This window comes from Leptodactylus fuscus, chromosome 4, assembly GCF_031893055.1.
Source record: "Leptodactylus fuscus isolate aLepFus1 chromosome 4, aLepFus1.hap2, whole genome shotgun sequence".
Classification (NCBI taxonomy): domain Eukaryota; kingdom Metazoa; phylum Chordata; class Amphibia; order Anura; family Leptodactylidae; genus Leptodactylus; species Leptodactylus fuscus.
In genome coordinates, this window is record NC_134268.1 from 98,401,045 (window position 1) to 98,428,515 (window position 27,471).

General features: G+C 40.5%; 1 protein-coding gene across 1 annotated transcript in view; it reads left to right on the forward strand.

The window, feature by feature from the left end:
- The window catches only part of CDKAL1 (CDKAL1 threonylcarbamoyladenosine tRNA methylthiotransferase), a 538,831-nt gene that overhangs the window by 127,390 nt on the left and 383,970 nt on the right, over positions 1–27,471 (forward strand). The window lies entirely within an intron of this gene.

Below are 27,471 nucleotides of genomic sequence, written 5' to 3' on the forward strand. Positions count from 1 at the left end.
GAGTCACAAGGTGGCAGGGACTCCCCTCATCATTATGACACAAGGAGTCCAGTCCTTGTTTGGACTGGGAAATTTGACTGATGCACAGACCCGATTTTCTGTCTAGTTGATGCACCATGTACATGGGGCAATCCAAATTCTACTATTAAGGTGTGCACAAAATAAAGCATATAGCCGTGTATTCACTATAGAAAACTGTGAAAATAAGATAAAAATCTGCACAAGAACTTTTCAAGATGATCTATACATGCAGGGCTAGTAGAAGCAAACCACTGAACAAGTTCTAAGCTCTTGTGTCTTACACAAGTATTCACACCTCATATATCCTGTGACAAGGTGGTTTTCCACCATGAACTGCCTGCGTATTGTGCAGTATGAAGTAATTCCCATTCCATTTGTCCCCTCTGTTATCTTTTTATGCTTTCAAATATTAGTAACTTCACTTTGTTGCAATAAAAAGTTATAGGACTATGAACCTAAATAGTCACTGTGGGCGGGGAAACGCTTCAATCTAGTCACACTGTCCTTCTGTTAATCACACCTCCGGGGCATGACTGACCTCTCCATCACAGTCTCCTCACTCCAAGACGTAATGAAGGAGATGTCTGTCATTCCTAGGAGGTTCGGGGGATATTGTCACTCCTTAGGGAGAGACCACCATATAGGTATGTGGAGACTTGTTAAGCCTTTAGCACTCCACTTTGCAAGGAACTATGGGAAGAATATGCAAATCTGCCTTCCATGATGTAATTAAGAAGATAGTTGCTGCCTCATTGTTGCAAACCAATAGAGGGCGCTCACTGGAATGTGCAAGCCTGTCTTAAGACAGGATTCCAGTGAAATAACCCAATAATGGCTGCTCCCTTTAGCCTCATGCCCGACCTTCCAAGAGGCCTTTGTTTAGCAATGACGCTGGGATTAATACCAGGTATAGTCTCTCAATCGAGGACAGCTGTTTCGATCTGGTTGGATCTCTTCAGCCCGATGTAGAGAGGACTATAACCTGGTAGAGGTGAGAGGCTTAGACAGGGTTCAGGGAATATTGTCACTCCTTAGGGAGAGACCACCATATAGGTATGTGGAGACTTGTTAAGCCTTTAGCACTCCACTTTGCAAGGAACTATGGGAAGAATATGCAAATCTGCCTTCCATGATGTAATTAGGAAGATAGTTGCTGCCTCAAGAGATCCAACCAGATCGAAACAGCTGTCCTCGATTGAGAGACTATACCTGGTATTAATCCCAGCGTCATTGCTAAACAAAGGCCTCTTGGAAGGTCGGGCATGAGGCTAAAGGGAGCAGCCATTATTGGGTTATTTCACTGGAATCCTGTCTTAAGACAGGCTTGCACATTCCAGTGAGCGCCCTCTATTGGTTTGCAACAATGAGGCAGCAACTATCTTCCTAATTACATCATGGAAGGCAGATTTGCATATTCTTCCCATAATTCCTAGGAGGTGTAATTATCAAGTGGACAGTGTGACTAGACTGAAGTTGCTGTCCGACCACAGTGACCACCTAGGTTCAGTTTCCTATGACTTTTTATACTTTCATGCACTTATAATTTCACTTTGCTGTAACAGAACAATTATAGAAGAAAGCAAAGGAAGGTCATTACTTCATCATACATGTGATGGGGAAATTTCATGGAGGAAAAACCCCCTGACCGGTTACCGTTAAAGGGATTCTACCATTGAAATGAATTTTTTTTGGTAATCACACATCGGAATAGCCTTTAGAAAGGCTATTCGTCTCTTACTTTTAGACGTGGTCTCCGCTGTGCCGTTACTTAGAAATACCGTTTTTTACCGGTATGAAAATTAGTTCTCTCGCTGCGATGGTGGCGGGCCCCAGCGCTGAAAATGTGATGGGGGCGTCCCCACTGCTGCTCGAGAACACGCTCCAGCGACGCCTCTATCTTCGGCTGGATCCTCTCCTTCTTTTGTCATCTTCCTTTGCGTCACCTCCGACGCCTGTGCAGTTGGCTCTGCCTGTGAGACACCAGCAAAGCCGAGTGCGCATGCCGACTGGCGGCCATTTTTTGGGAGGCCGCTCTTGCTCTTGTAGTTCAATACTGGAGCGGAGACCACGTCTAAAGGGAAGAGACAAATAGCCTTTCTAAAGACTATTCTGACGTGTGATCGTCAAAAAAAATTCATTTCAATGGTAGAATCCCTTTAAAGAAAAATTGTCACACTTGCCCATAATAACCAATCACTGCACAGTTTTCATTTTAGTTCTTTTAAAAAATGAAGTGTGTTGTGTTTGATTGCTATGTACATCTGCCCCATTGTGCTCATACTGGAGTGAACCAGACCTGCACGTATCCATTGCATATCTTAGACTATACAATGGAGAAATTGCTGCTGTATGGAAGGCAGAGACTTTGGCTGCTGCCCTGCCAGAGACTGATGAAATTAGAACACAAGGCTTCCACATCACTTTCAATCACATTCTAGTGCTCTTATGTTCCCCTGTGTCTAAGCGTGGAAGTCAGAATGTGCCATGTGTGATGTTTTATCCATTTAGGCTGAAACCCGAGATTCCCTTGCTGCTCCTCTTGTCCAATGAATACACAGATTTGGTCCATTTTTTATTTGCTGTTTTTTCATTAACTGCTGCTTTGTGATGGCTGTGGTACCTTATATGACCTCCTCTTTCATGGACAAATTACACCATCTGATACATTTTACCTTGTGATAAGAGTGTTCTTTGGTTCATATTACAAACCACAAGAATGAAACCATTTAAAATACTTGCGGGTCTTTGCTGTGACCGATCATTTTATGATTGTAGCGTCCATATTCATGGAAAGGCATTGTAAGAATGGCACCCCACTATCAGAAATGTGATTTTTGCCATCCCTGTGCTGCATTTTAGGCAGTGTCTACTTAATCACACATGCAATGAATACATAGTAATGTTAATGCCAGACTAAAGTAATTTTGTAGCTGTCAGATTAAAAAATATTCTCAGAAAAATACAGTGTTAGGCTTTGTCTCACCAGAGAGAACCCATTTTACTGTGTCTGGGGAAAGCTGTGTCCAGACAGGTATTTAGTAACATTTACATGTAGTATTTATGGAGGTGGATTAAATTAACGGCTCTATTCCTCCAGAATTAGAGACGACCTGTATGACAGACTCCATCTGACTCATAGAGAGGGGGGTCCCACAATAGGGCATGGAATAGATAGTTGGTGACTTTGGCTGTGATTCCATTTCTGCTACCAAAGATCGCTGTGTCACCCTGCGGCTGCTTTTGTAATGAATTTAAAGGGAGTTGTAAATTCATGCAGTTTGTTTTTGCAAATAGAAGTCACAGCATCATCAGAGTGGCGATGTCCTCAATGCCGAAGTCACTATGCTGACCAAGCCTTCAAGGGAGTTGGTCACCAGGAAAAATATCAGACCAGGCACATGTCCTCTCAAAAGCAGTTTGCATGAATATGCAGATAAGGTTCTGATGCAATGGCGTGTGCCAGAGCCTCAGGTTTTAAAATCTGAGTACGGTACTCATGGCATGCCCATTCCACTCAATCCTCATCTGCATGTTCAAAAACGGTATTTTTTTCTCTATATTTATATTATACTGACACATTCTTCAGGTCCTCACACCACAAGACTTGAGCCATAACATAGTCCTAAACATGGCCTGTATTACCCCAGTAGAAAATTGTCCTTCATATAGCGCATAATTCAAACCACTTGAGACACAAAACATAAAAAATATATATAATTTTTATTAAACATCACATAAGACAATACAATACGTAAACAAACAGGGGAGACACATGGGGAAAAGAGTAAATTTCCCCATTAAATCGCAGAGGAGTACCATAACCCTCCCACCGGCAATCACACAGAGTATAGCCCCAACTATGAAAAATAATGAAAAGATACTAGGAAAAAAGTCACAAGAAGGGGAATATATTCCCTAGTATAAACTGAATACCTAATATTACACACCAAACATAGGTGAGAGGACTAGATATCAAATGTCCACTAACCATATAGTATAATCAATAAGAATAGAAGGTGGTAAATAAGTAAAAAAGTGTACCCAGATAGGGTCACCTTTAATACATACCCGTAGGTACCGACATATTTCCTATGATCCAAAGTAACAAATAAAGATAGCAGTAGGGGGAACTCTGTCTGAGGCCGGTGGGACTGTGAGAAACGCCTGACGCGCGTTTCGCCCGCACTCGGCTTCGTCAGCCGAGTGCGGGCGAAACGCGCGTCAGGCGTTTCTCACAGTCCCACCGGCCTCAGACAGAGTTCCCCCTACTGCTATCTTTATTTGTTACTTTGGATCATAGGAAATATGTCGGTACCTACGGGTATGTATTAAAGGTGACCCTATCTGGGTACACTTTTTTACTTATTTACCACCTTCTATTCTTATTGATTATACTATATGGTTAGTGGACATTTGATATCTAGTCCTCTCACCTATGTTTGGTGTGTAATATTAGGTATTCAGTTTATACTAGGGAATATATTCCCCTTCTTGTGACTCTTGTGACTTTTTTCCTAGTATCTTTTCATTATTTTTCATAGTTGGGGCTATACTCTGTGTGATTGCCGGTGGGAGGGTTATGGTACTCCTCTGCGATTTAATGGGGAAATTTACTCTTTTCCCCATGTGTCTCCCCTGTTTGTTTACGTATTGTATTGTCTTATGTGATATTTAATAAAAATTATATATATTTTTTATGTTTTGTGTCTCAAGTGGTTTGAATTATATTCTTGTATTTGTTTTGAGGCCAGTGTGTTCTATTCTGCTGGGTTCTTATTTTTGGTTTTCTTCATATAGCGCAGTCGCTAGAATTTAGCTGTTTTTATTTTAGTTTTTTATCAGCCTGTAGCAGTTTTTGCACTTCACTACATAATCATAAATGGGAAGGTGTATTAGAGCGGTTGTCTACACAAACCAATTAGATTAGTGCTTTAATTTGCGAAGTGACTTTGTACAGCTGACTTCTGGATTGATTGCTATGGAGAATCCTCATTGCGTCCTATACATATTAAAGTTTTCAGTTATATCTTTAGAAGAGGGGTAGCAGCTGACAGGTGATCTTCCTGACTTTGGAGGAATCCTTTAGACCAGGGGTTAGCAACCTTTGGCACTCCAGCTGCTGTGAAACTACAACTCCCAACATGCTCCATTCACGTCCATAGGAGTTTCAAGAACAGCAGAGCATGCATGCTGGGTGTTGTAGTTTTACAACAGCTGGAGTGGTGAAGGTTGCCTACCCCTGCTTTAGACCAGTGTTTTATACCCATTAAATGCCAGGTACTCTCTAGAAAATATAATTTATTGTGTTCAGACGTAATTGTACAGTTTCAAATGTAAGACACTTGTGTACATTATAGCGGTAGTAGACAACTGAAACTTGCAACTCCTTTATATAAATGCAGTTGTATTGTATTTAACCAACGTCATAAAGTATCAAACTCTAGTCAGTATAACACAGAGCATAAATCTATAGGAGCTTCTGACATCCATGACTTGTCTGCTTGGAGGCCTGGTGAGTTGCAATATGAATGTTAAAATGGATTGTTTACCTAGGAAATAGTGCCACATCTATCTTAGGGCTGCGTTTGGCGATGGCAGTTCAGTCCACTTCAATAACGATAAAATGCAATACTAGATGCAGGCCATGGATGAAAAATAATCCTTATTCATAGAAAAAGGAAATCAGATTTTTACACTTTTTTTACAATATTTTTTATTCTAGAGTCTCCAGATTCAAAGTGGGAAACCTTTTTAAGGAAGTATACCTCTTTATACTCCCAAATACACATGCCCAGTGTCAGACTGGATTGACTAGGAACCTCCAGTAAACTTCATTCTTGGGGGCCCAGTATACAGTTACATGCTAATACTACCTGACACTTGTTTGCAAATTGTTGCAAGCAAATGCTGACTAGCTTTTGGTTGTTTGTCTTTGAGTAATTTCAATATTCTGCCACCTTCCTCTTGCCTTGAATCAGGGCCTTATTAGCAATGTGAGCCAGGGATATGTAAGTACATATGTAGCACATAGTTGGAAAATGCTACAAGATGATTGGTGAATGGGGCCTAGTGTTTTGGAGAAAATGGGGCCAGGAAGGAAGGATACTGTTTGACCTGACTCTGCACCTAGATGTCCTCTGCGGTCCTGTGTTCCTGCAGTATATAAAATTAAACTGTGTAGTTTCTTAAAGGAATTCTATCATTGGGAAAACTCATTTTTAACTAAACATTTATTTGCATAGTCTTTAGAAAGGCTATTCCACACGTACCTTTTGTTTGTAAATCCTCCCAGCCGTTTTTGAATTAGCCCGCTTTTATTGATATGCTAATTAGTTTCCAGCATGCACCCGGAAGTGTCTGTGATTCTCTCTGGGTACTGCTTGTGTGATCTGTGTACACGGGGGGGAGGCTGCTGCTGACTCATCAGCCTCCCTGCATTCACCTCCCGATATGTATACACAGTGCTCAGTGAACTTCCAGATGTGCGCTGGAGGCTAAATAGCATATCAATAAACGTGGGCTAATTAAAAACGGCTGGGTGGATTTACAAACAAAAGGTATGTGTGGAATAGCCTTTCTAAAGGCTATGCAAATATATGCTTAGTTAAAAATGAGTTTTCCCAATGATAGAATCCCTTTAAATAATCTAGTCAGTATTTTATACAGTCGCATAGATTGGTGAAGATTCTATGTGATGAGTCTCTATATGTAGTAAATTAAGTATACTGTGCCATGTCAGGTGAGCTTGGGGCCCAATGGGGAATTCTGCTTTGGGCGATTGTGAGCTTAGACATGCGAGTAATGAAAAGAGCAGGGAGGTGTTTTTTTTTTTTTTTTTTTTTTCATTTTGTATTTTTAATTCTGTCCACCACTCTGCATCCAAACACATTTGGCTGCAAGGAAAGTAGATCTGTCTTTACCTCTTAATGTAATAAGTAGCTTAAGGTCATGGTTATGGCTTTGGATCAACTAAAATAAAATCCTTACATTGTCTAAATATTACTGCTGATGAAGTTTTCCAGATCGTATACATAACAAGAATTGCCAAGGGATTGTCTAGATTAGCAGAGTACTCCGAGCTTTAATGTTTTACTAAACAAATGCATAGATTGGATCAATTTAGGGTTATGAACTTGAGTTTTTTTCATCATATTAGCTAGCAAGCATGTCTTTCATTATCCGCAGAGATTCCCAGCTAAGCTAAATTTGTTCTTCCAATAAAAAGCTGCTTGGCTAATGGGCTTTTCTAATTTTTCTCATCACCATTTTCTCCTGCTCTACATAGGTAGATTCTCGTTCAGTACTCCTAGCCCACATAGCTTTGTGTTCACATCTTTGCTCTCACTGAGTTCTTGGAAGATTAAAAGTAAACATCAATATCATGCTTCTCAGAATGTAAGCCTTTTATCCCATACATGTCTCACTTGTCACGACTCACATGTGACTCAACAGTCTAACCAAGGACTTCTTCTAAGCTATGCGTATTAAGTGACCCCCTCAAGGCGCAGTCTCCTGTAGTTATTTGGTTAAATGTGTTAGGTGCACAGACAGTGTCATCCATTGTCAGCAGAATTCCCCAATAGTGCCTTTTCCCTCAGGATGTATAGTAAAGCCCCCCCCACCCCCAATTCCCATTCCTTGTTCATATTCTGTTCTTTCATTGATACTTCCCAGGAGTCTGTCAAATGATAATGAATAGGTGCTGTAATGTGTATTGTGAACTTTGTGAAAACTGTCTAAGGCCCCACCCAAAAACGGTGGCGTTTTACAGTCCCTGCAAAGTGGATGGGATTTTAGCGTATCCCATCCACATGTTACAGAAAAATGTGTAGCAGAAATTCTGAAATTTCCAAAACTGTTGAGTTTTTAGACATCCTAGTATGTCAGTTATACCTACAGAAACGCCAGCGGTTCCCCTATTGGTACAATTGAAGCAGAAAGTCCACAGAGGAAAACTCTGGACTTTCTGTGATAAGTGCTGCAGGAAAAACTGTGATGCATTTTTCACTGCGGCTTGCAGCGTGGGGCCTTAGCATTGGGCATACTTCCAGTTGTATACAGCTTTTCACAAATAGTTTCTTATATTCAAATGCACTGTAATATAATATATCTTATTCATGAGATCTGTTTCCTTCAGCACTTAAGTTGCTCTCCTTATCTTTAATCTGACATTTTACATAAGATTTTGTCTCTGTATTCAGCCTCATACACAACTGCTACAGGTTGGTTAATTGACTTAATAAGATTTATTACAAAGTTGCTTATATTCACCTGTACTATTAATTTATGCAAAGTCGCACCTTTAGTGTTTATTCACACAGAGGAAAATGGTGCTGAATTTGGTTTGGAATCCGTGTCAGATGCAGCGCTGAAAAATTCCCTCCCATTGACTTGAATGGGCTTCTTTTTCTGCTAGCAAGGCCACAGTTCTGTATGTTGTATAGCACTGTCCCAAGTACCAAGGGTCCATTTAATCTGTTATTGATATCAGCTTTAGTCAATAGGAAGGATTTCAAAGGCACATAAAGCTCCATTATCTCTATTTGCTTATCTATTGTATCTATGGTCGAATCTTGTCTAACATTGATTAAATTATAAAATTAGCTTGACTAGAAGGGAGACACCTAGTGGCAGGAACTTTTGGCGCAGGCTGGTCTTACACGGCCGTAATGATTTTACAGTCTGCACAGCCACACTAGTTGCTGATCATCAACATAGACTCCGCAGACGCCCGTAAACTGCTGCACTCGCCCATTGAGTTCTATGGGCGAGTCCGTGCAGTGCCGCAATTCACAGCTATTACTGACATGTTCTATAATTTTCAGACCACGGTTGCGGCCCGGCCACAAAACTGACAAAAATATCCGGTGGTGGAAGAGGCCGCATTGAATATAATGTGTCCGTTATTGAAAACCCTCAATTGCGGACCATTTGCGGACTTACATTACGGTCGTGTAAGACCAGCCTAAGGCCCCACGTTGCAGAAATTTGTTTATTTGTTTTATTTGTTGCAAATTGTGTTGCTTTTTTTTTTTTTTTTTTTGAGCCAAAGCCAAGAATGACTACAAAAGGATATGGGAAATATATAAGGAGTGCTTTTATTTCTACATTTCCCTCAATCCACTCTGGTCTTTGGTTCAAAAAACTGCAACAACAAAAAAAAAGCTGCATTTCTGCAATGTGAGGCCTTAGAGAAGTTTTTCTGGCAGAAATTGGCCACATTTTTAGTTAAAGAGGACCTTTCACCATTTTGCCCACAGGCAGTTCTATATACAGCCGGAAAGCTGACAGTGCGCTGAGTTCAGCACACTGTCGGCTTTCCCGATCTGTGCCCGGTGTGAAGAGCTTACTGTCCGGTACCGTAGCTCTTCTATGGTCAGAAGGGCGTTTCTGACAGTTAGCCAGAGACGTCCTTCTTCACAGCACAGCCAATCGAGCTGTAGAGTGTGAGCGGGGAGGAACTCCCCCCTCCCTCCCTGATAATGCTCGTCTATGGACGAGAACTGCGTGCAGATGGAGGGGGCGTTCCTCCCGGCTCTCACAGCACAGCGCGATTGGCTGTGCTGTGAAGAAGGATGTCTCTGGCTAAGTGTCAGAAACGCCCTTCTGACCATAGAAGAGCTACAGTACCGGGACCGTAAGCTCTTCACACCGGGCACAGATCGGGAAAGCCGACAGTGTGCTGAACTCAGCGCACTGTCAGCTTTCCAGCAGTATATAGAACTGCCTGTGGGCAAAATGGTGAAAGGTCCTCTTTAAGGAGCATTTCATTTTAATCTAGAATCACATGCTTTATCAAATGAGTTGTCTGAAATTTTAGTTACCATTTAATGGATATATCTATTTTGAGCATCCCTATCTGTGTGCACTGTGTAGACCTTTGGATGTATTTTACATGGGCTGTAATTGGCACTGTTTGCTACATGTTCCCTACCAGGGCACCATGCATGGATTTCAATTTTTGGGGCAAGCAGTGAGCATGTTTGCAACTGGTTGTTTTTAGATGCAGTCAGTTGCTCGTATGAGATTGTTATATGCTGGTCATATTCTTGAAAACAGACCTTTTTGACAAACACTGAACGCATAAGAGCTTACTGTTGTGCATATAAAATATTGAGATGTAGGTCTTCATTGGTAAACTGCTGATCTGTGTTTGCTGCTTTATAAAGGAAAAGGAAAATGCCATCTGCAAAGAATGTTTCAGTATGGTGCCATGCCAGATCCTGCATATGTTACAGCTTCTGCAGATCACGACTTACATCGCTGCCTGTCATCTGCACAAAGTATCTACATGGAACGTGCAAAACGCTGATCATCCCTGTCAACATCCCTCCACTTACACAGCTGTTTTCACTTAACTCTTACTCCATGAAGCAGATTTTATCACTTGTCAGTGGAAAAGGCGGCTGCTTCCTTGAAGTCATTGAAAGCCAATGTCATTAAGGTCAACTTATTGTGTAATGAAAGGTAGTTGATAATGGGAAAGGGCTGCATAAACTCTACTGCCCAAACTGACCAAAATCTCCTCTCTCAGGACTGTCGTGTGTAAGAATATGACTGTAATGGTCTCTTGCAGTTTACCTTGTCCCATCACCCCTGTGGTATTATCACTGCAGTACTCTGCAAATTGAAGGAAACTATTGAAGATAAATCGGAAAGCAATAAAATTGATCTTTATTGATCACATTGCTGTTAATAAACTCAATGTGGAAATAGCTGGTGATATACTGCAAAGTTTTCATGCATTACATTGGAATTTACAGTTGGATATTTGGATTTCACTTTTTGCCCTTAAAGATTCAGATCTCTGGAGATTCTGTAGCTCTTGACTCTTGTACGGTATTATCTTGTGGACCATATACAGTGACATTTTTCCATAAGATCACCTCTTTTTAAGAAGACCACTTTTTTACCCAGATCACATTTTCTGCAATGGACTTTTCCATACTAACTTTCCTCTTTGAGAAGACCTCTTCTCTAGAATAGCACTTTTTCATGCAATTTTGGGTGGTTGTCTGAAATAGCTTTCACTGTACAAACAATTAGTTCTTTATTACACATTGCAATTTTTGCAGAGAAACATAAAGCTGTATTTATTTGTCTGTAGTGCAATGTGATTGGGTAGTGCCAAGTGCTAAGAGGTTCTCCATTATGATATTAATGAGCCTTAGGATATAAATATCAGATCAGTGGGGTTCTGACACCCAGTACCCCCCCCCCCCAGGTGTTTGAAGAGGTTTCAGCATTCAGACAAGCATTGTGGCTTTTTCAGTGTATGCCAAGCATTGCGCCATACATTGTATAGCAGTTGTGCATAATATTGCAGCTAGGCCCCATTCTTTTGAACAGACTATGTGACCAATGAATGTAACATCACTGATCTGTGAAGCAGAGACGGTACTCGCTCAAGGCCCCCGTTCACACGGGGCAAGAGGGGGCGGATTTTGGTGCGGAATCCACGTCATAATCCGCCCCCTCACAATGGCTTCTTCAGGCGGAATCTGCAGCTGATTCAGCCGCAGCGTCCGCCTCGCGGCCGCACGCTCCAGGCTAGGCCCATTCACTTGGGCCTAATCCAGAGCGGAAAGTCGCGACGACATGCTGTGCACTACATCGGCATCCTGTTGCAGCAGCCGCAACGGAATATGCCCAAGCAGAATTGCGTGTGAACTAAGCCTCCGGTATCAGACTTTGGAATTCATATTGATAACCTGTCCTCAGTAGTGTCAGCCTGTGCCTAACTCTCTCTCTTTCTATGGAGCCAAGTAAACATGTACTGAACTGTTTTTGGAACTTGCATAGAAGTAAATAGCAATGTACACATGGCCACCTCTCCATTCATGCCTGCTATTGTGTTCAGTTGCAGCATGGTTGGTAAGATTTCAGTACAGTGCAAAGTGATCTACGACTTAGGTTTTCAGCTTGCAGTGTTATATTATGCTGTGAGGTTTTTTCTATGGTTTTCAGTGTTTGTTATACTTGCAATTTTGCACAGTTGATGAAAATTTGCAACTTAGTAAGGACCTGGTGGGGTTTGTGAGCGAGGTCCTTTTCAACCATGTCACTTGTGGCATAGGACTTCTTGCAGCAAAGGCACAGCTCCCACCTGAATGGAGAGTGGCGGCGGACATCTGAGCACCTGGGCCGGGAGTATGTTTGTTTTTTGTTTCCTTGGCTTCCTCTCTGATTTAAACTGCAGGGTAACCCCTTTAAGTCTCCTTCAGAAACTTTGGGACAAATTTAGTTGCCAATCACAAAAACCATAGAAACCAATAACGGCGTAGCTTTAAACTCTTCTAGTACTTTTGAAATATGAAAGCTGGGCTACCAAGACAGTTTCTCTTTGACATGTTATTTAGCTTACTTGTATAGCGCCATCATAATCCGCAGCGCTTTACAGACATTGGTGTTCCTGTCCCATATAGGGCTCCAATCTACATTTCCTGTCAGTATGTCTTTAGAGCTTGAGAGGAAACCAGAGTACCCAGAGAAAACCCACGCAAACACGGTTAGAACATACAAACTCCTTGCAGATGTTTTGTCCTTGACAGGATTTAAACCCAGGACTCCAGCACTGCAAGGCTACAGTGCTAACCACTGAGCCACTATGCTCTGGTGTAGTGAACTGAATTCAACACATGCAAAGTGTTTCATATCAGAAAGTATGTACTAGCTTGGTATAGTGCCAGTTTTGAAGATTTTTACCCTTCCTTCCTTTTGGTGATGCTGTAATACTGGCTACAGATGAGATATTATTCACAGACCGTAAGTAGTTTTCCTGACTGTGCTTATAGAATGATTGATTGTTTTCTTTTGCTTGATTTGCATACCTGCATGTATTTACCCTGAATTTGCTGTCCAGTTTTCCTGAATCTCCAATATTATGGTCATTTGGGCTTTTATCAGCTATTTGTTTCCTGTTGCACAGTTACAATATGTCTCAATTACATATAAAGAAAACAACTATATCAGTAATGGAGGGGCAGGCTACTTCTTACTGTATAGGCCCACTGCCTTAGAGACTAATGCAAAATGTGTTGTCGACAAAATGGGGGTGAAATAAGGAATGGAAACACTGATAGGACCTCATGTATGAAGGATTCTATGGTTATAGGTGCATACTGCTGAGCAAGACCCTACACATATTCAGCTTTTTATGAAAACTCAGGTACCCTTTAAATATTAGGCCAAGGGAGACATTAAATACAAAAGTAAATTGTGCAAGAAGAATTTCCTGATAAGACATTTGCAAGCACAGCGGACAAGAAAAAAGGGTTTCCTGAAGAAATGCCACTTAAATGTAACTAAACTTTTCATTCCTTCAAGTTCAACTTACCCTTGATTGACAAATTCCATTGAGCCAAAGTACATTTGTCCATGGGCTTGGCTTAAAGGATACCTATTTTTATTTAACAAATCATCCTTCTTATCAGTAGTTTCTTAGTTTGCTCTGTTGGTGTAAAGCAGGAGGGGAGAGCGTTCCACATGAAGGCAAGAGTTCTAACAGACTGTATATTGGATCTAAGCCTGGGAGGAAAATGGGGATGAGAAAGGGAGAAAAAGGAAGATGGAATAACGATAAGCAGGCTCGGCACTTGCACATTGCAGCGGGGTTGGTTATGAGGGATAGTCTATGGTCATGTAGAAAGGATTGGACGGTATAATCTACTATATAGCCAAAGAGTGGTTTGGAAGTGGTTAGTGTAAAAAATAAGGATAAAAAAAGCTGGGGTTTGTTTGCTTTTTTTTTTTTTTTTTTTTTTTTTAATAATTTTTTTTTAGCTCTTGATATAACTTTTATTTAGAACACTTTTATTTCTGCATTAGGAAACACAGTTGTGTTTGTTAAGGACGTTTACAGTCCAATTTCAATGATTAAACTTTATTTTTTTTTTTTTTTCACATTTCTGACATTTTTATAACGCTACATATTTGCAAGTGTAATTTAAACTTTGCAAACAAGCAACTTGATTATTGAGTGACTGCTTAAGATGGGAACATGCAGGAAAACAGCTGCCTACACATTTTTTATTTTATTTTGTAAGATATACAAGAAGCCATTTCATTCTCAGAGGAACTTTGATAGCAGGTCAAAGAGCAATCATGTTTTACTTGTGAAAAGTGCTTGAGCTTTGCTACTTTCTAAAGACTTACTGGCATTGAGTGAGTAGCATACCACATTTTTACTTGTAATTGCAGTTCAAGAAGTTAATGTCTAAATTATAGAACCCTATACCTTTTCATTCATTTTAGTAAGCTTTGCAATAAGGTTAGGTTTTATTTATTGGCGAATCACTTATCAGTGAGTAGTGTCTGTTGTTGCATCTTTCCAGGAGAAGTTTCCATGTATGTGTATATAAGCATCACTTTTTCTGGCCATTGTAACTTCTATTCTGTATTTTCAATAGTTTTTCCCTTATGAAACTCTAGGTATAATTCTTAATTGTCTCTGGGTTGATTTTAGGACACTACATGCTATGATGATTCCTGTAGAATTCACATTGAGAAAATAGTAGGCACTCACCCACAATACTTATTCACTCAATAAAATGGAGAAGATATAGACAAGCACTGACCTGTACTGATGTAAATAAGTTACCTGGGGTGGAATGTAAAACTAGCTAATATCGCTAGTTTTTTTTTTTGATCAGTCTCTCCTTTCCTTCTACTCAGGCTTTCTAAACTAGATGTTTTTATATACTGTATAATATAACTATACTCTATATAGATTACAGTGATTGCTGTTGTATGATAAATCTGGCATGTTGTTGGTGTCTAATCTAAGTTTGCACCATGCATAAGTTGGGTTAGTTCAAACCAAAAAAAAGGGCAGAAAATTTGGCACCTAGTGTTGCATCTTAAATTTTGGCAGGAGTGAACCTAGCCTCTCTACTGCCTGCGATCTTTGATTCTGTGATGGAGCCTCCCCTAATTAAAATTGTGGGCCACTCACCGTTGCATTAGTAAATCAAAACATCCCTTATTTGGTCCCCACACAGTTAAAACGCTCCCTTTGCTGGCCGCACAGTATATTATTCCCTATTTGGGTCCCCCATACAGCATATCACCCCCTTTACTGACTCTCACACACTATAGTGTCCCTTTACTGACCTTCACACGTCTCCTCTTTTGCCCCCACAAAGGGATATATTAGCCTTTGGGGGGGCACGCCTGTGATAGGGCCACTGTGGTTACGTGGTGCATATGACTTCTGATGCAGGCTGGTAGCGGACATTGGACACCCAGGAGAAGAGGAGAGTATAACTGTTTGTCATCATTCACCTCCTCTGGTGCCACACAAGTTCAACTGCTAGCTATTTCAACAGGTATCAGCTGATGTTCTACTGACCAATCCCCGCTTCTGGTTCATCTGGCCTCCACTTCTGACTCTAGGGTGTGGACGTTGGAGAACACTCTTGAGAAAGAAGAGGAGGTCAGACTCGACACAAGCAGGCATGGGTGAGTGAAATATCAGCTTCTTCCTGTATGAATAAAGCAATAAGTTGCAGCTCATTAAAAACAAGCCGCCCCTCAGACTGTCCCAGGTGGTGCCGCCTGAGACTATTGCCTCATGTCGCCTCATGTCGCATGTAGCCCTGTCAGATAATAAATGCAGTGTAATACTTATAATACAGTTTTTAGACCAAACTGTGACTGAATTTTGGAGCATTTTCTATAGAAAATCCTTCACCACAGCCATTATGGAGATGCAATTAAAAAAAATAAAATAGAAAAATAAATATATATATGTAAATTGCTCAATGCAATAATGCTTTCAATCTGCGCTGGCAGATTCTAGAAATCCAGGAATTCTGGAAAGGAATGTTGGTGGACTTGTGTGCTGCTTTATGGTGTGACGGCTTAGTGCTGCTTTGTTTGGTTACTGATGCTGACAGCGTACTGTATAGGATACAGATATAATAAGTTATGCTGATAGAACAACATCTGCTTATTATCTCAGCAGTCTGGACTTACAAATAACATGTCGTTTTGTGGCAAACATGTTTTATTCAATCTCTTCTGTTGGCAATCCACATTCTGAAGGGAATAAAACACCTTTTATGCAGTGATGTCTGCATAATTATATTAGTTTTCATTAGCATGCTAAATAAGCATCTGTGATGTTTAGTGTAATCAAGTCTTGGTTGGTGTGCAGTACATGTGACATTGATGCCATCCTCTCTTAAAGCTCACAGTTTTAGCATGTAGGACTGTTTATATCCTGTGGTGATATTCAACGGGTTTACTCCAATCGGTTTAGTTTTGGAAGGACATCTTGCTGTTAAAAATACATTTGGCTTACATGCATGTGATCTCGAGCTTGGCAGAGTTTTCTCCATTTGGATTCCCTCAGGACATGGTGAAATCATTTTCTTGCCTTGCTAGTTCACAGCATTGTCAAGAGATGCATCCTGCTTCCCAGGATCTTGTGATTATACACGTTACGTGTGATATAACATAGACTACAGGCAGAAGCTTTCTCTTTGATTGTAGGATCACAATTAAGGTGCTCCGAAAACTCCTATCATGAAAATGTTCAATTCTGCTCATTTACACTTTATTCCCAATGGCTGTCAAGCTTAGCTCTGCAGTTTCCTACTTTTTCATAGTAACAGAGTTGTATCATTTCCATGAATTAAGTTATGCCTGCAAAAGTAGGTTTGTCATTTTGTTACAAAGTTTTATTGTCTTGCATGTATTTAAATATGGACACTTTTAGCATGGTAAGTTCTCACACATAATTTTGTGACTGGGACCCATTATGCAAAATATGCAGTGGAAATATTACTGCTCTCAGCAGAAAAATGTCTTGCTACCATTCACCATAATCGGAGATTTGGGCAGAATAAGTGAAATACCACAAAAATTCAGATGTAGGAAAGTACTCTTAGGCTGAGGCTCCACGTTGCAGAAAAGCAGCTTTTTTGTTTCAGATTTTGCTGCAGTTTTTTGAACTAAAGCCAGGATTGGATTGAGCAATTGGGAGAAGTATAAGAGCTTCCTATATATTTCCTATTTATTTTGTAGCCGTTCTTGGTTTTGGATCAAAAAAATGCAGCAAAATCTGCAACAAAAAAGGCTGCATTTCCACAACATGGGGCCTCAGCCTTAAAGAGGAAAGACATTAGACAAGGTAAGATAAAGACTTGGGATAAATACGAATAAATATAAGCACTCATATGCATACACACAAACTATGGCCTACACTTTCTTTTTTTACTTAGTAGAATTAGGGTAGGTTCACATATGTTTGTTGCAGCAGTATCAGTTTTTTTTTTTTGTCCTTTAGTCATTATAACTAATACCAAAACTGCTGTGAAAATGCATCATTTCTCATCGGGCTTTCTCACAAATTTCTACTCCAAAACCATCAGTTGTCATCAGTGTTAACCATCAGTTTTTACTATCCCTTTTTACTTTAAAGATGAGTGTAGCTCTTGGCCCTTACCTGAGTTAACGAACCCCTGACTCCGTGTGCAGCACACGCCTCCTGCATGTACGACTTTGTGTCCATGCAAAAAAAAAAAAAAAAAAAAAAAAAAAGGTTGTACAGGTTGTTATGGAGGCGGCGATAACAAATATGTATTGTTTTTATTAATTTTTCACACACACACACATATATATATATATATATATATATATATATATATATATATTTCATTTTACTTAGAAAAAGGGAATTATTGGGGCTTCACAACTTTCAAATTTTTTTTTTTTAAAAAACACTTTTTTTTTTTGTTTTTTTTTTATAACATTTTTCATTTGTCCTATAAGGACACCTGTTGCTGGTACAGTACTGTTGTCTGCAATACAAATTTAATGCTATGATTAAGGGGGTAACCCCGAAACGCGTAAGCGTCTTTTTTTAACGCACTATGTGTATTTTCTTTTGGACACTCTGTGTATACTATTTTTTAACTCATATGGAATAAAGTTACGAATGTTTTAAGGCTCGAGGAGTGTCCGCAGATCATCTCTCTTCATTTCTCTTCATCAGCTGATTCCCTCTCCGGTCCGGAGGCAAGATCTTGCACCTCCATAGAAGCCATAGGTAGTGGTAAGACGCAGCTCCTTTACTTCATATATCAATACAAATTTAATGCAGTCTGTAGAGGAAGTCAGATTGGCACCCCCCAATCTTGCTGTGGGGGTGCCTCAGGGGCCTTTATTTGTCGCCCTGGCATCAGTTTTCCCTCTGGCATCTGTGCAACACGCCAGATGGAAACTGACAGATGTGCCAGGTATATGTGAACGCACCCTTACTACTTGGTACTACACTACTTGGAGGTGGTTTACATTACTCTTACATAATAAATATATATATATATATATATATATATATATATATATATACAGTCCTATGAAAAAGTTTGGGCACCCCTATTAATCTTAATCATTTTTAGTTCTAAATATTTTGGTATTTGCAACAGCCATTTCAGTTTGATATATCTAATAACTGATGGACACAGTAATATTTCAGGATTGAAATGAGGTTTATTGTACTAACAGAAAATGTGCAATATGCATTAAACCAAAATTTGACCGGTGCAAAAGTATGGGCACCTCAACAGAAAAGTGACATTAATATTTAGTAGATCCTCCTTTTGCAAAGATAACAGCCTCTAGTCGCTTCCTGTAGCTTTTAATCAGTTCCTGGATCCTGGATAAAGGTATTTTGGACAAACAATTCAAGTTCAGTTAAGTTAGATGGTCGCCGAGCATGGACAGCCCGCTTCAAATCATCCCACAGATGTTCAATGATATTCAGGTCTGGGGACTGGGATGGCCATTCCAGAACATTGTAATTGTTCCTCTGCATGAATGCCTGAGGATTTGGAGCGGTGTTTTGGATCATTGTCTTGCTGAAATATCCATCCCCGGCGTAACTTCAACTTCGTCACTGATTCTTGAACATTATTCTCAAGAATCTGCTGATACTGAGTGGAATCCATGCGACTCTCAACTTTAACAAGATTCCCGATGCCGGCACTGGCCACACAGCCCCAAAGCATGATGGAACCTCCACCAAATTTTACAGTGGGTAGCATGTGTTTTTCTTGGAATGCTGTTTCTTTTTGGACGCCATGCATAACGCCTTTTTTTATAACCAAACAACTCAATTTTTGTTTCCAAAATGAAGCTGCCTTGTCCAAATGTGCTTTTTCATACCTCAGGCAACTCTATTTGTGGCGTACGTGCAGAAATGGCTTCTTTCTCATCACTCTCCCATACAGCTTCTATTTGTGCAAAGTGCGCTGTATAGTTGACCGATGCACAGTGACACCATCTGCAGCAAGATGATGCTGCAGCTCTTTGGAGGTGGTCTGTGGATTGTCCTTGACTGTTCTCACCAGTCTTCTTCTCTGCCTTTCTGATATTTTTCTTGGCCTGCCACTTCTGGGCTTAACAAGAACTGTCCCTGTGGTCTTCCATTTCCTTACTATGTTCCTCACAGTGGAAACTGACAGGTTAAATCTCTGAGACAACGTTTTGTATCCTTCCCCTGAACAACTATGTTGAACAATCTTTGTTTTCAGATCATTTGAGAGCGGGCTGTCCATGTTCGGCGACCATCAAACTTAACTGAACTTGAATTGTTTTGTAGAAAGAAATGGTCCAAAATACCTTCATCCAGGATCCAGGAACTGATTTAAAGCTACAGGAAGCGACTAGAGGCTGTTATCTTTGCAAAAGGAGGATGTACTAAATATTAATGTCACTTTTCTGTTGAGGTGCCCATATTTTTGCACCGGTCAAATTTTGGTTTAATGCATATTGCGCATTTTCTGTTAGTACAATAAACCTCATTTCAATCCTGAAATATTACTGTGTCCATCAGTTATTAGATATATCAAACTGAAATGGCTGTTGCAAACACCAAAATATTTAGAACTAAAAATGATTAAGATTAATAGGGGTGCCCAAACTTTTTCATAGGACTGTATATATATATATATATATATATATATATATATATATATATATATATATATATCCTAAAAGGCTGTAACAATAGGGGTATAAAATAATGCTACCAAAAATATAATGCTAAACATGTACCTATATATGCAGCAAGACAACCTCCACTTAAAGGGGTATTCCCACGTCGCATACTCACCAGTCTTCATTGCTGTAAATTCTTCAGTCTTCCGGCTTTGTTGCATCATTTATGGGCGGGGTTACATATGCAAAGCCAGCGGCGAGATGCTGCTGGCCCTGCGTGCACGCTCATAGACCAGTCTAGCCTTCACAATGCGAATACAGACCCGGCATCCGCCTCTCTCTATTACAGCGGGTGCCGGGTCTGTATTCGCATTGTGAAGGCTAGACTGGTCTATGAGTGTGCACGCAGGGCCAGCGGCATCTCGCCGCTTGGCTTTGCATATGTGAATACAGACCCGGCATCCGCTGTAATAGAGAGGCGGATGCCGGGGAGTGTAGACACCGGCACAGATGCCTGCAATATCGCTATGCTCCTGTCCTGCATGAAGCCAACAGCGGCAGGAGCTCCTGTTATTCCGCTCCTCCGGCAGGGTAGGGCAGGCACATAGGCAGGGCAGGGCAGGCACATAGCGATGTTGCAGGCATCTGTGCCGGCGTCTACACTCCCCGGCATCTGCTTTAATAGAGAGGCGGATGCCGGGGAGTGTAGATGCCGGCACAGTCTGCATTGGCGGCCCCTTCCCCCCCCAAGGGTAAACTACTTCCCCCCCCCCCCCCCCAGGCTCGCTCCCGTGCACTTAGCCCCACTTAGCCCCTCCTCCCTCCCCCCTGCAGCAGATACATCACTTGACTCAGGAGCAGATAAGTCAAGGGATGTGTCAAAAAAAAAAAAAAATGAATAAAGTAAGATAGTGGACAAACAAAGCAGTTTTGCTGAAGCAGTGTATTTAGGAAAAGTCTTACCTCCACATTATCAAGCAGTATAGATAGGATCCTTGTGATGGGACAACCCCTTTAAGAAATACATAATATCATAGAGTAATAGAGGAGATAAGCATACAGACCACAGTATTTTCAGACACTGTACTACATATGTTAATGTGAGCTTGTTTGAGGATTGTGTAAGGAAACAATTTCCTGCATTGGTACCTGATGTTTGTCGTAAGAGGCAGAGCAATTCTAAAGCATGAAGTGTGACATTTTATCTTTGTGAATATGAATATTATACGTGAATAGAACTGCTAAGGGCAGTGTAACATTAGTTTTTATGTCATTTTAATAAAGCCAAGTAAGTGGTTCAGACCTCATTGGAACCTATGGACAATGAAGGGACTTTTTAGGACCATGTGTTATTTTGCCAAGGCATTTCAAGACCGTCATTGAGTTGAATATTAGATTTGCCCATTGACGTAGAAAATGGCATCATTGTTGACCTTTTTATCTGGGAAGCATAAGACCCTCTTTGTTGTTCAGAACTGAATCTTCAAAGTATGAAATCAGCTGCTCAGAAGCTAATTTTATCTTTTGCTTTTCTTATGTTTCGCTTATGTACGCAGACACGGCTTTACTCCAGTATATAAGAATATATGGAAAATCATTCTTACACTATTTGCATTGAGGAGCTCTGAAATTGATTTTACAGCAGACAGTCTACTGACATGAACAGTGTCACTCTCTCATAAATATATACTATAATCTATTACAGTGCTGGCCACCACGTGCCATACTGGCCACATGTCACATCCTCGCCTTGTGTCATTTAAGGCTTTATCTATTAATGGCTTTTTGTTTACTACTTATACTTGGTAACTCCCATGTTTAACTGTCTCCTTTACAGGTCTGCCATGGATTCAGACTTGATCTGTTCCTAAATACATCATTTTAAACATCCCTGCTGTGTTTTACAATGTTGTCGCTGCTAGTCTTCTGATTGATGAGTTTGAGAAGAAAAGCACTTCACATTGCTGCCAACATAATGTATTTAGAAATGAGAATTTCTGTTAAAGCCACCATGTTTTATATCAAGCAGCTGTGAAATAAATTGTCTAAAATTGGTACAGCAAGTATGGAAAAATTGATTGAAATCCAGTTGAGCTCAGTGAGAAAGATGGGATTTGGTGCATTTTGTTTGTGTCGGCGAGGTGCTTGTGAAAGAGCTCAAGACTCATAACTGATGCAGTAGGTACTGACACAGATTTAGTTTTAATAATATCCATCTGATTCGCTTTAGAGTAAAGCTGGCCATAGATAAATACTCACCAAACTAGCCAATTTCAGAAAGACTCTGACCATCTGATGTATAAGGGGGCCTCATGACTCTCCCATGACAAATGTCAGGGAAGTTTGACATCAACAAGTCCCTAGCCTCTTGTTTTCAGGGTGATATACAGATGAATTTGACAGTGGCTTTCCCTCTCTCTCCCCTCTGTGTATGGGGGATTTGAAGAGAAAGGAGTCAGATAAATAAGATGCCCATGGGTGGGATACACATGTGTCAACTTAAGGCATCTTAAAAGGAGTCTGCCACCAGAACCAAGCCCCGCAGATAGTGAGGGTATGATCACTGTTATCCGAACAGTGGTTTCCCCTTGTGAATTGGTGCCTTTTTGCCAATATGCAGTTGAGCTCTTCAGAGAAAAGAGGGTGTTGCCTTTGCTCCAAAGCGGTAAGCAGGACTGCCCTCATTGCTTCAAAGAGGTCATTTGCATATTGACAAAATTGCTAATATCTCTACAAGGAAGGCACCGATTCACAAGGGGAAAACACTGTTTGAGTCACATAACCTTAGCCTATCTGCAGTCTCTGTTGAAATACTTTTGTTTTGGTGACTCTCCCATTAAGATAACTACAGAGAACATAAGACCTTGAACTTGCAGTCAGGGTTGAAGCATTTTCCTTCTCAATGATTCCCATTTCCATACAATCAAATCTACAAGAAACTTTTCCACAATACCCTTGGGCAGGGAAGTGGTTTCTGAGTCCCTGAATTGTATATTTGTAGACTATTCATTGTGGACAAGTGCAGCTGGAAGCCTATGTGGTAGAGACTACTGTTGGATTCACTACCATTAGAGGATGATTATTTTTTTAATAAATAAAGCTCCTTGTTATGACAGATTCTGTATCTTTTAGCTCTATTTTCATAGCTTGCTTTGAAGACGAACATTTTGACCAAGTTTGTTTTGATGCAAGACGTTCATGAGTCATTTGTGTGTTCAGTTCTGTCATTTCTTTCACTCAGCTTTAATTATTTTCATCAAGGATGAGCTAGAATTAGCTTTCAGTCTCGCAGCGCTCAGCATATTTTCAGAAAGGTTACATTACTCATACTGATCTCCCTCTCATTCCTTTCCTGTTGTGTTTTGGCTTTTGTTGGGCGAACTCTTATTCTTCTTGGCAAACAATGTTCTGCTACTTTCTTACTTTACTGGAATTGCTAAAGGAACATAATCATGGGTTACTTTTGCTTGTGTTCTTTCTGTGCCTTTTATACTATATAATAAATGAACCTTCTCTTGAATCTTTGCATCCTTGCTCACTCTAGATGTGAGCCTTTCCTGTGTTGACTGCATGGATTTTAGGCTGTGTTTATATGGCGTTTTGGGGGTTTTTCTTGCTGAAGAAATGCATGCAATTTTTAATTACAGTAATGAGTAGCAAGTGTTATATGCATTTCATTCCCAGGCTTACTGGTATAATAGAATTGTATTTATTACTGTAATTAATGCCTGCATACTGAGCGCTGTCAGTCACTGAGTTACTACTATGTAACACTCTTTTCCTCTCCTCTTAGGCTAAGGTCCCATCTTGCAGAGCTAAAAAAGGCTTTGGAAAAAAACACTGAATAAATGCATTGTATTTTTTTGAAAATACAGCTTTTCTGTAGCATTCCACTCCCCCCCCCCCCCCCCCCCCCCCCTAATGTGTGGATGAGATTAGCTAGAATCTCTTTCGCTTTGCTGGGATGGTAAAATACAGCATTTTCTCTGCTGCATTTCTATGGGGGTGGGGGTGGGGGGGGGAGTGGGGCCTCAGCCTTAGGCCTGGTTCATTTCTGTGTCTGTAATCTGTTTGGGGGAGTCCGCATGGGGACCCTCCAGAATGGACTACTGAACGCACTGGCAAGCGGTGTGCAGTCGGAGCACATGGACCCCATAGACTATAATGGAGTCTGTTTGCTTTCCACACGAGTCATGCGGACAGGAAAGTAAATCGTGAACCACTTTTCTGTCTGCATGTCCCGTGTGGAAAGCACACGGATCCCACTATAGTCTATGGGGTCCGTGTGCTCTGACTGCACACCGCTTGCCAGTGCGTTCGGTAGTCTGTTCGGGAGGGTCCCCATGCAGACTCCTCCGAACGGATTACTGATGCAGATGTGAACCAGGCCTTAGGGTTCATTTACACAGTGAGTATCTGCTGAAAAAACACATGCATTTTTACATTTATAAAAAAAAAAAAAAAAAAAAAAAAAAAAAGTGTTTTGTTTTTTTTTGGCCCATAAACACAGTGGGAGTAATTTATCATTAGCGGAATTTTTAAAGTCTGTTTTGATATAATTTACACTGAATGGATCAAATATTGTGTGATGACTTGATAAATTACATGCAGCTAGAAGTCTGACATATTTATCCTGCAATGTTGCTCCACTTTTTATACCACTCACTGAATGGAGAGAGTTTGCAACAACTTTTGTGACTTTTTTTTTTTTTTTTTTAAAATAAGAAAATCTCATTTGATAAATCTAGAGTACAGACAACTAGGCGGTCTAACCATGCTTACTTCCCCTGCAAAAGCACTGAATAAGTCACATGACAAACCCTCTTTTATCTAAAGGAGGAGCTTTACTATAGCAATTGCAATTAATTTCTTTCTAAATGAGTTGTCCATATTGGTAGGTAGCATTGGAAGTTTATAACTAATCCAGGAACTTTCTATATCCTTCTTTCCTTCTTCTTTTTTTTCTTTTCTTTTTTCTTTTCTTTTTTTTTTTTTTTTTTTAAATATTTGGACTATGAAATAAAAGCCTTCAACTTAAGGGGCACATGAGGACACACGGCTTCCTGACAGCTGCTTTGTCTTTCCTTGTCGTCACTGTAAAGATAATCAAAATGTTAAATAAGGAAATCTTAAACGTTTGACTGTTTAGAATAAGTTCTTCCATCCCATCATATGTAACATAAGCAAAGTCACAGAATGGTCTGATTTAGTCTGCTCCATAATATAGTATAGATGCATTAGTGCAAGAGGCCAAGAATACTTAATTTGTATCAGCTGTGTCCGATGACAGCAGAGAAATGTCAGGAGCAAGTTTCTGTAGGAGGCCGGCCTTATAAACTCTGCTAGGTTTACTCCGCGAGTCAGTGCTAATATTTTTTCTTAAAGCAGTCACAACCCAAAGTTATTGGCATTAAAGTGGCAGTCTCACAATTATAATTTAGGAGGGCAACAAGGTGGCTCAGTGGTTAGCACTGCAGCCATGCAGTGCTGGAGTCCTGGGTTCAAATCCTGCCAGGAACAACATCTGCAAGGAGTTTGTATGTTCTCCCTGTGTTTACTTCAAAGACATACTGATAGGGAAAATGTACATTATAAGCCCTATATAGGACTCACAATCTACAAAAAATAAAAATGAGGTTGCAGGGGCCAAAGTGGAGCCTGCAACCTCTATAGAACCCCCCCCACCCAAAAAAAAGAAAAAAACAAAAAAAAAACAAAAAAAACAAGCAGGCAAAAAAAAAATAAAAAAAAATATTATAATTTAGGAGATCTATCTATACTCGGGATAGGTAATAATGCTGGGGCCCTTACTGATAACAAAACTTTATTGAATGGTTCTATGGTCTGATGTATGGGCTGTGTTCCCCTTTATACTGCATAGTAGGACTTCTCTAATTTATTAGGCTTATGGTGTCACCAAACACTCTCTTATGACTCTAGGACCACACAAACAATTTCATGCCGTTGTGCTTTAATACATAATGCCCTCAACGGTGGCAACCAAAGTGAAGGCCACCTTATAAATTGAGAAGAACTGTTCTTTAAGGGGGTGTTCACACTAGCATCGGTGTCCGATTCTAATGTCTGCGCAAAATCTTGCGTGGACATTGGCATCGGACACTAGCTGTGTCTGTTACATTTTGCATTGATTTAATAGGACATCATGTACGTACTTTTACAGTCTGTGGGTGTCCTTAAGTGCCCGTTCACAAAGATGTCTGATTTTTCAAGCGAACAGCAAAAACCTACATGTGCTAGTGGACGGGCAACACATGCTGAATGCACAGCAGTTTCCCAGAAGCACCATTATACAGTGAATGGAACTGCTGCACCTCTCCTATTACTGGTATAGGAGTGGTGCTGCACATGCTCCTCAATATCCAGATAGATACTGATGACCTATTTTTGTTTGGCCATAACTTTCTCATTTTAACCGGTTAAGGACCGCCGCACGTAAATTTACGGCCTGCGGTCCAGGTACCTAAAGACTGGACTATTGTCAAAATACGTCCTGTCTTTAGGTACCTTCTTGGCGGGGGGAGGGGTGCGGGGAGGACGGGGGTTAGGTGTTACTAACACCTAACCCCTTCCTCAATAACGTCCAGTCGGAACTGAGTCCGACTGGACGTTTTAACCCTTTCGATCGCGCCATGAAACATCACGGCGCGATCGAAAGGCATCCGCCGACAATTGAATTAGATCGGCACCCCCCGCGGCGAGATCGGAGGGTGCCGATAGCAGTAAAAGGTAGTCTGGGGTCTGGCCAGTGACCCCAGGCTGCCCGGAGCCCCCACATACCTGGTGATCCTGCCAGGACCTTCTGATGTCAGGCTGTGCGTCTACACAGCCTGACATCCTGCTACGGAATGCCATGTGGGACACGTGCAGGCTGTGTCTCACATGGCATTCTGTATCAGCACAGTATTGCTGATTGAAGTGTCCTAAATGGACACATGAAAAAGTAAAAAAAAAATGAAAAATAAAATGAAGTGTATGAAAAAAATTAATAAAGTAATAAAACCCAAAAATCCCTTTTTCTCTATAGAAAATGAATTATATAAAAAAAGAACTAAAAAGTAATAAAACAATGCATATTTGGTATTGTCGCGTCCGTAACAATCTATACAATAAAACTGAAATAATATTTAATGTACACGGCGAACGCCGGAAAAAAACCCCGGAAAAAACTCGCCGGAAGTAATGATTTTTCGCCATCTCACCATACAAAATATACTATAAAAAGTGATCAAAAAGTCATATGCATCCGATAACAGTACCAATAAAAAGCGCAGGTTGTCCCGCAAAAAATAAGCCCTCAACCAACACTGTCAACCGAAAAATAAAAATGTTACGCCTCTCAGAAGATGCTATGCAAAAAACATTGATTTATGTCCCCAAATGTGTTTTTCCTCTGCAGAACTAGTAACACATAAAAAAATAACATAAATGAGGTATCGCCGTAACCGTACCGACCCGCAGAATAAAGGCTACATGTTACTTATACTG